Source organism: Nannospalax galili, unplaced genomic scaffold, assembly GCF_000622305.1.
Source record: "Nannospalax galili isolate Female #2095 unplaced genomic scaffold, S.galili_v1.0 scaffold399, whole genome shotgun sequence".
Taxonomy (NCBI): domain Eukaryota; kingdom Metazoa; phylum Chordata; class Mammalia; order Rodentia; family Spalacidae; genus Nannospalax; species Nannospalax galili.
In genome coordinates this window covers 1,356,285-1,364,656 of record NW_008345053.1, presented here as the reverse complement: position 1 = coordinate 1,364,656, position 8,372 = coordinate 1,356,285, and positions in this window count along the sequence as shown.

The following is an 8,372-nucleotide window of genomic DNA, read 5'->3' as shown; positions in this document are numbered from 1 at the left end:
TTTAATTATGTTGAGGTATGTTCCCTCCAGTCCAATTCTCTCTAGGACTTTGAGCATAAATGCATGTTGAATTTTGCCAAAGGCCTTCTCTCTATCTATTGAGGTGATCATGTGGTTCTTGTCTTTGAGCCCATTTATATGATTCATGACGTTTATTGACTTACGTATATTGAACCATCCCTGCATCTCTGGAATAGAGCTGACTTGCTCTAGGACTTTGAGCATAAATGCATGTTGAATTTTGCCAAAGGCCTTCTCTCTATCTATTGAGGTGATCATGTGGTTCTTGTCTTTGAGCCCATTTATATGATTCATGACGTTTATTGACTTACGTATATTGAACCATCCCTGCATCTCTGGAATAGAGCTGACTTGATCATGATGGATGATCTTTATGATGTGTGTCTGTATGCGGTTTGCAAATACCTTGGTGAGAATTTTTGCATCTATGTTCATTAAGGATATAGGTTTAAAGTTTTCTTTTTTGGTTGTATCTTTACCTGGCTTTGGTATTAGAGTGATGCTGGCTTCATAGAAGGAATTTGGAAGTTCTCCCTCCATTTCTATCTTTTTGAATAAATTAAGTAGTATTGGATGTAGATCTTCTTTAAATGTCTGATAGAGTTCTGCTATAAATCCATCTGGTCCTGGGCTTTTTATAGTTGGGAGGTTTTGTATTACTGTTTCAATTTCTTTTTGTGTTATGGGTCTGTTTAAGCTGTTAATCTCTTCTTGGTTTAGTTTTGGTGGTTCCCATGCCTTTAGATATGCACCCATTTCTTTTAGGTTTTCGAATTTGGAAGCATATAGGTTTTTAAAGTATTCCCTTATAATGTTCTGTATCTTTCTGGTGTGTTTAAGTGCTAGGATTATGGCTAATATTAAGGTTAGGATTATGTCAAGGGTTAGGTTAGCATTAGGTGTCTGTTTTGATGTTTCCCCTTTCATCTCTGTCTTTGTTGATTTGGAGGTGCTCTTTCTTTCTTTCTTTCTTTTGGTTAACTGGGCTAGCAGTCTGTCAATCTTGTTTTATCTTTTCAAAGAACCAGCTCTTTGATTCATTCTTTGTATTGTTTTCTTTTTTCGATTTCATTAATTTCTCCCCTGATTTTTGTTATTTCTTCTTGTCTTCTGGGTTTGGCTTTCATTTGTTGTTGCTTTTCAAGTGTGTTGAATTTCAATGTTAAGTCATTTATTTGTGTTCTTTCCGAGTTTTTGATATAGGCACTTAGAGCTATAAACTTCCCTCTAAGGGCAGCTTTCAGCATGTCCCAGATGTTTTGTTGTGTTGTATTGTCTTTTTCATTCAGTTCCATGAATACTTTTATTTCTTTCTTAATTTCTCTTTTGACCCATTCATCATTCAGGAGTGTGTTGTTTAATCTCCATGTGTTCGTGTGGTGATTTTGGCTTCTTTGGGTGTTGATTGTTAGTTTTATTGCATTGTGGTCTGATAGAATGTATGGAATTATTTCAATCTTTTTGTATTTGTTGAGGTTTCTTTTGTGCCCCAGTACATGGTTGATTTTGGAGAAGGTTCCATGGGGTGCTGAATAGAAAGTATGTCCTTTGGTGCTTGGGTGGAATACTCAGTAGATGTCTGTTAAAGTCCATTTGACATATAGCATTTTTTAATTCAGATGTCTCTCTGTTAACTCTCTGCTCTGTTGACCTATCTAATGGAGACAGTGGGGTATTGAAGTCCCCTACTAATAATGAGTTGGGATTAGTCTGGGTCTTCAACTTCCATTGTACTGTTTTTATGAAGTTGGGTGCCCCAGAGTTTGGTGAGTATATGTTCATGATTGTAATATCTTCTTGATTTATTGTTCCTTTGATCAGAATGAAGTAGCCCTCTTTCTCTCTTCTTTCATTAGTTTTAAAGTCTATTTTGTCAGATATTAGAATTGCTATAACTGCTTTTTTTGTTAGTGCCATTTGCTTGGTATATTTTTTTCCATCCTTTCACCTTAAGATAGTGTCTGTCCTTGAAAGTGAGATGAGTTTCTTGCAGACAACAAAAAGATGGGTTTTGTTTCTTAATCCATTCACCTAATCTGTATCTTTTGATTGGGGAGTTCAGTCCATATTTAAAGTTATTAGTGAAAGATGAGTATTGAATCCTGTCATTTTAATTTCTGTTTACATTCTTGATATAGCTCTAATTTTCCACAGTTATACCTTCATTGAATTTCTTTCTGCAACTCCTTGGGTATAGTCGTTCCTTTCTTCAGCTCTTTGTATTGCTTCCAGAACTCTCTGAAGGGCTGCTTTTGTGAACATGAATTCCTTCAGTGTATTTACATCATGGAAGGTTTTTCTTTCCCCTTCGACTATAATAGACATTTTGGCTGGATATAGTAATCTGGGTTGGCGTCTGTCATCATTCAAAACTGGGAATACTTTGGTCCAGGCTCTTCTGGCTTTCATAGTTTGCACTGAAAAATCAGCTGTAATCCTAATGGGTTTTCCTTTATATGTGACTTGTTGTTTCTCTTTTGCAGCTTTCAGTATTGTCTCTTTGTTTTGTACATTTAGTGTTTTTACTGTGATGTGCCATGGAGAGTTCCTTTTCTGGTCCTGTCTGTTTGGTGTTTTATATGCTTCTTGTTTTTGTATGGGCATGTCTTCCTTTAATTTTGGAAAATTTTCTTCCACAATTCTGTTGAAGATCTGGTCCACACCATTATCTTGGGATTCTTCTCCTTCCTGTATGCCTATGATTTGTAAATTTGGTCTTTTTATGGTGTCACACAATTCCTGCATATTCCATTCTTGTGATTTCTTAAATTTTTCATAATCTTTGCTAGAGTGGTCTAGTTCATCCACTTTATCTTCCAGTCTTGATATTCTGTTTTCCATTTCATTCATCCTATTGGTGAGGCGTTATTCTGTCATTTCTAATTGGCTTGCTGAGTGTTTTACTTCCTTCTTCATTTCAGCCTTAGCATTCTTCAATATTTCGAAGTCTTTTCTGAATTCATTCAGAAATTTATCCCTATCTTCCTTCAGTTCTTTGATTTCTTTGTTTGTGTGTTCTTTAAATACACTGAATTCTTTTATCATGTTTATAATTGTTCTTTTGAGTTCCATGCCTTGCATTATCTCCAGGGGGTTCTCATTGTAGTTCTCTAGAGTACTGTTGGTATTTGGTGGGGGTATGTTGTTTTGGTTTTTCATGCTATTATCTTTTCTCTGTCATTTTGACATGTGAATTTCTTTTGTAGTTTCTGATTCTTGTGTGAGACTCAAGCCTTCAAGTTTAGGTCTGCTTCTTTTTGTGAACTTGATGTGTCTTTGTGGTTCACTTTTTGGGCATGAAAATCTGATTCGTCTAAGCTTCTGGTTCTCTCTTTTGATTTTATATCAGAGTGGCCAGATTGCTTTTGTCTTCAGGAGTTCCCACAGAGGCCCAGGTCAGATGAGGATCAGATGCTCTCAGGCTTTCTTCTAAGATCTGGATCCCTCTAGGAAAGATTTTGGCCTCAGGAATTTGGGGGTTGGACTGGCCTTGGAGCAGGGCCCAAGAAAGATGCTGGTCTAGGGCAGTTGGTGGCCATGTCACCCAGAGATGCAAAGGAAGATGGGTGTGGGAAGAGGCCCCAAGGGCTCCTGGGGACTGCACTGAGGAGCTGGGTTTGTCTGGATGCAAAGGATCAGAAAGAGCAAAGGTCAGCCCCAGCGTCCAGGAAAGAGGCTGGTGGGTCCTGCAGGCCCAGGGAAGTAGAGGGAGGTGAGGGCAGGACCAGGCCCAGAGGGCTTCTGGGGACCCGAGAAGGAACTGGGTTGTTCTGGGTGCAAAGGATCAGGAAGCAGTGGTGGTTCGCCAGGTGTCTGGGGTGCCAAGGCAAGGAATGGGACAGGACCCAGGCTAGGCAGAGAGACAGGAGTGGGAGATGGGAGGGTGAATGAAGCTGGGGGAGTCAAAGCACAGAGGGCGTGATCCACTTACTTGGAGAGAGAGGCCTGCAGGTAGGAGAGATGCCTGCAGGTGGTGCAGGCCCAGGGAAGCAGAGGGAGGTGAGCTAAAATGATTTTTCTGTGGTCTCAGTGCTAGGTAGGACAAAACCTGTGACTAAAATATGCATTTTTTGGTGCTTACTTCAGTATTAATGTTATGTATTCCTGACAAATCCCTTTTTTACAAAATATATATAATTGATGTCAAATGGTTTTAAGAAATCTGACTATAATTTTTCATTGATTAAGAAAAAGATGGAGGGCTGGGTTTGCTTCACTGGTAGAACTTTGTCTAGCAATCAAGCAGTCCCATCCCCTGAACCAGAAACAAAGAGATATGCTTGAACCTGAGAGTGTGACTTCTACCTGAAATGCTAGCACACATGAAGCTGAGGCAGGTGGATTGTCATGAGTCCAAGACTAGAATGAGCTACGCAGTGATTTCAACTCCACTTGTCTCAAAACAAAACAAAACAAAACAAAAGGAAACCACCATCACCAAAAAAATACCACAAAGAAAAACAGAAACAAAACACAAAACATAAACAAAAGGAAAGAAAAAAAGAAATGGAGAAAAGACTGGACACTTATGAATTATGAGTTGACAGAAACAGGTAAATAGCAAAATATCATTTATTTTGCTTTTCATTTGTTTTTTTCTGTTCCTTTGGGACAGGGCCTCACTGGAGCCCCAGCTGGTCTGGGACTCTCTTTGTGGCACAGGCTGGCCTCGGACATAGCACAGTCCTCCTGCCTCTGTTTCTAGAGTGCTGGATTTAGAAGCACCCTCGCGCCTTGCCTCATCCTCTGTCTGGTGCATGTCCTGATTGGATTATTTCTGTGCCTGAGTCTGAAATACAGAAGTGGGTACAGGTGGTTTATTAAACAGACATTTAAGGATGTGGAAGTGAGAGAACAGAGGAAAGAGGGGCCGAAGGGAGATGGCAGCATCTTTGTTTGGCAACATAGAGGATAGTCAATGTTCCTGAGCATCATCTTCCTAGGGACAGCACTCCTGGGCCTCTGACCAAGATTCTGGCCTCCTACTTCAGGATTGATCCTAGGCCTGTTCATCCTCTTCCCCTGTAGGCTGAGCCAGCTTGAAGCTCTGTGACCTCCAGGGACTAAGAGACAGTCTTCAATGCTCAAAGCTCACAGAGAGATCCATGCTTTGGGTCTCTAGCTATGAGTAAGGAATTTCCCATCATCCCTGATGTTAAGGCAGCTGGGCTCAGGGGAATATGCACAGTGTATCACACTCATAGGCAATAGCCTGATTCTTGGCTATGGGAAACAATCAGAAGACAGGTTTATTAGCTCTTTGTCAAGTAATTATTCTTGTGAAGTAGGTTGTGGGTTCTGTGTAAACTAGACCATTAGGAGTATACATTATTTATTGGTAAAACTCCAGGAAGAAGATGCAATCAATACCAGTAAAATAATGCTTCTTTGAATTTATGTGTGCTTTTCACTTGGCTTTTAATCCCTTCCCATGCACGTCTTGTGTTCTCCCAAGCCTTTCACTATTCTCTGAGTATGTTGATCTTTTGTTTGCTTTCTTTCTCTTTTTAAGAAACAAGAGATCCTATTACTTAATTTTAAATAATAAATGCATCATGAGGGAAAGAAAGAAGGTTGCAGTTGAACTTGGTTTCAGTAGTAAGGAGGTAATTTAGCAGTTTCTACCCCACGAGGAAGAAAATAGGCGATAACTGTAATTCCCGATAACAGAGTGTGGAGGTACAAAGAAGTAGGGATGAAAGTGATGCAGTCAGGTGAAGAAAGATCAAGTAAGTCACAGAACAGCATCATCACAGAGCAGAAAGAAACTGGTATGTCCTGAAGATCAGAGACTTGTGGAGCTGAGGCATCTTCTCTACCAGAAGGGATTGTACTGGGTACTGGGACATGGGATGTGAGTTTGGGATAAGCTGGCATTTCACTTATTTTGTGTGTGTGTGTGTTTGTGTGTTTGTGTGTGTGTGTGTGAATGCATCTGTGTGTGTGCATGTTCATGTGTATGTATAGGAATGGATATGCATGTAAAAATCATAGCTTAACCTTGGATGCCATTCCTTAGGAATAATCCACTTTGTTCTTTGATATGAAATCTCTTATTGGGACCTGGGGCTCAGGAAGTAGTCTAGATGGACTGGTCAGTGAGCTCCAGGGACCCTCTTGTCTGTGCTCTCTCAGGGCTAGAATTACCACAACTGATTTAAATGTTTTTTATTTCTTATTTTTATTTTATGTGTATGTGTGTATTGCCTGCATGTAGGTAAGTGTTCCTGTGTCGTGCAATGCCCGTGGAGGTCAGAAGAGGCTGTCGGATCCCCTGGGACTGGAGTTATGGACAGTTGTTAGCTGCCATGTGGGTGCTGGGATTCGAACCTGGGTCTTCTACAAGAACAACCAGTGTTCTTAACGCTGAGCCGTTTCTCCAGCCCCCCGCCATACTGATTTTTTAACCTGGGTTCTAGGGATCCATCCTTGACCCTCATGTTGTGCAGCAAGCACTTTACCAACTGAGCCATCTCCCTTGAGCTGGACTTTTAGATGAGAGAAATTGGATCCACAGGACAGACGCCTCCTTACTGGCAGTCAGGATAATTGAATTAAGACTTGAACTGCCCTAGAGAGGATACTTGATTTGGTTATTTAGTGGTCTCTGAAGGCCACTTGCTTATTTCAGAGTGGAGCCTATCAGTCAGTGTATGCTATGGATCATCCATATCTTCAATGCAACTTTTCAACATGAACAGGATGTTAAGTATCTTAAAACTTTTGAGTTAAATCTCTGACGAGAAAGACTGATGCCAACAAGCAATGCAGAAGGAGATTCGAGGGAACAGAGTTGACTTTATAGGCAAAGAAAACTTCAAAGAAGTTGGAATTAATGTGCTCAGAGATGTAAGAGGCAATGTTGGACCCATTAGTAAAGAATAAACACCAAGGAAAAGGCATCGAGATCAAAGAAAGAGCTCCAGAAGTTAGAAACACTGACGTTCCCTACTTTTAAACAAAAGGGAAAAGGTTTGAGTCCCATGGGACCTTGAAATTAGAACATGTAGCCAAACAAGTAGGTTAAGGAAGGTACAGTCTTTGCGGGGCTTTTTATCATTAGTCTGATAATGTCCAAATACCTGAAATTCCAGAAGGAGAATCAATAGCTATTAGAGATATAGAGAAATAATTGAGAAATATCACCAAAAGAGATGTTTTGATTGAGGCTAATCATAGTGTATTTGGAATGATGAATTCACCAGACTTAAGCAAGTCACATTTTGGGGCAGGTTTTAAGTACAGAGTATAAATGTCCCCAGAGGGAAATGAAAGACCTTTTATACAATACATCTGCTAAAGAGAGACACCTGGTTTCTCTGCAGTGACAATAAAGGTAGACTACAAGAGCTCAACGTGTCGGAAACTGTAGCTTAACTTTAGCAAATTGGCACGTGATAGGTTCAGAGAGGAGGAGAGTGTGAGAGAGCACAGTCTCAGGGGTCCTTATCCACTCTGTCCTACATTTAGGTATGTTAGGAGCACATTGAGCCTTACGGAAGGCCCATCGTAAGTTCCTGTGGCTCTCCTTGGAATCTTGGGCCTGGGATTTTTCTCTACTGCATCATCCCCCTGGTCTTACTAAACTCTTTTCAGCACACAGAAAAGCCTCCGTACGTCTTATTACAGAAGAATCAGTGATGTTATCTCTCTCCAGCATCTATCCCTTTTATTTTCTGTTCTTCAGAAAACATCTTCCAAAATGTCTGATGAGTTCTATTCTTCTCACTCTTCTCTTTTGTTTCTTTTGAGACAGGGTCTCAGGTATCTCAGGCTGTCCTGGAACTCACCATGTAGCTGAGGAGAACCTTGAACTTAGGAGTTTCCTGAGTGCTGGGATTACTTTTGTATGTTACCATATTTGGTTTGTGTGGTGTTGGGAATGGAATCTAGGTTCCATGCATGCTAGATGGAACATGCTAGGCAAACATGATACCAATTGTACTACATATCCTCTCTCTCTCTCTCTCTGTCTCTCTCTCTCTCTGTCTCTCTCTCTCTGTCTCTCTCTCTCTCTGTCTCTCTGTCTCTCTCTCTCTCTCTCTCTCTCTCTCACTCTCACCTTATTTGGACTTGCATCATGACCACTATAGCAAACTGCTCTCAGCAGCATTATTGCTGGATGAAGTGTCCAGGTTCTGCCCACATCTGCCTTGCTAGCAGAACAAGATTAGACAGAGTAAAGCACTCTCTGTTCTTTAAAACAAACTTACTTGCTTATCTTTTCAGACATAGCCATTTCCTTCCTGCAACTTCCTAGTCCTTCTCCCTCTGTTCATCATTTTCAACATGATCTTTCTTTCCTTCTTTCTTTCTTTCTTTCTTTCTTTCTTTCTTTCTTTCTTTCTTTC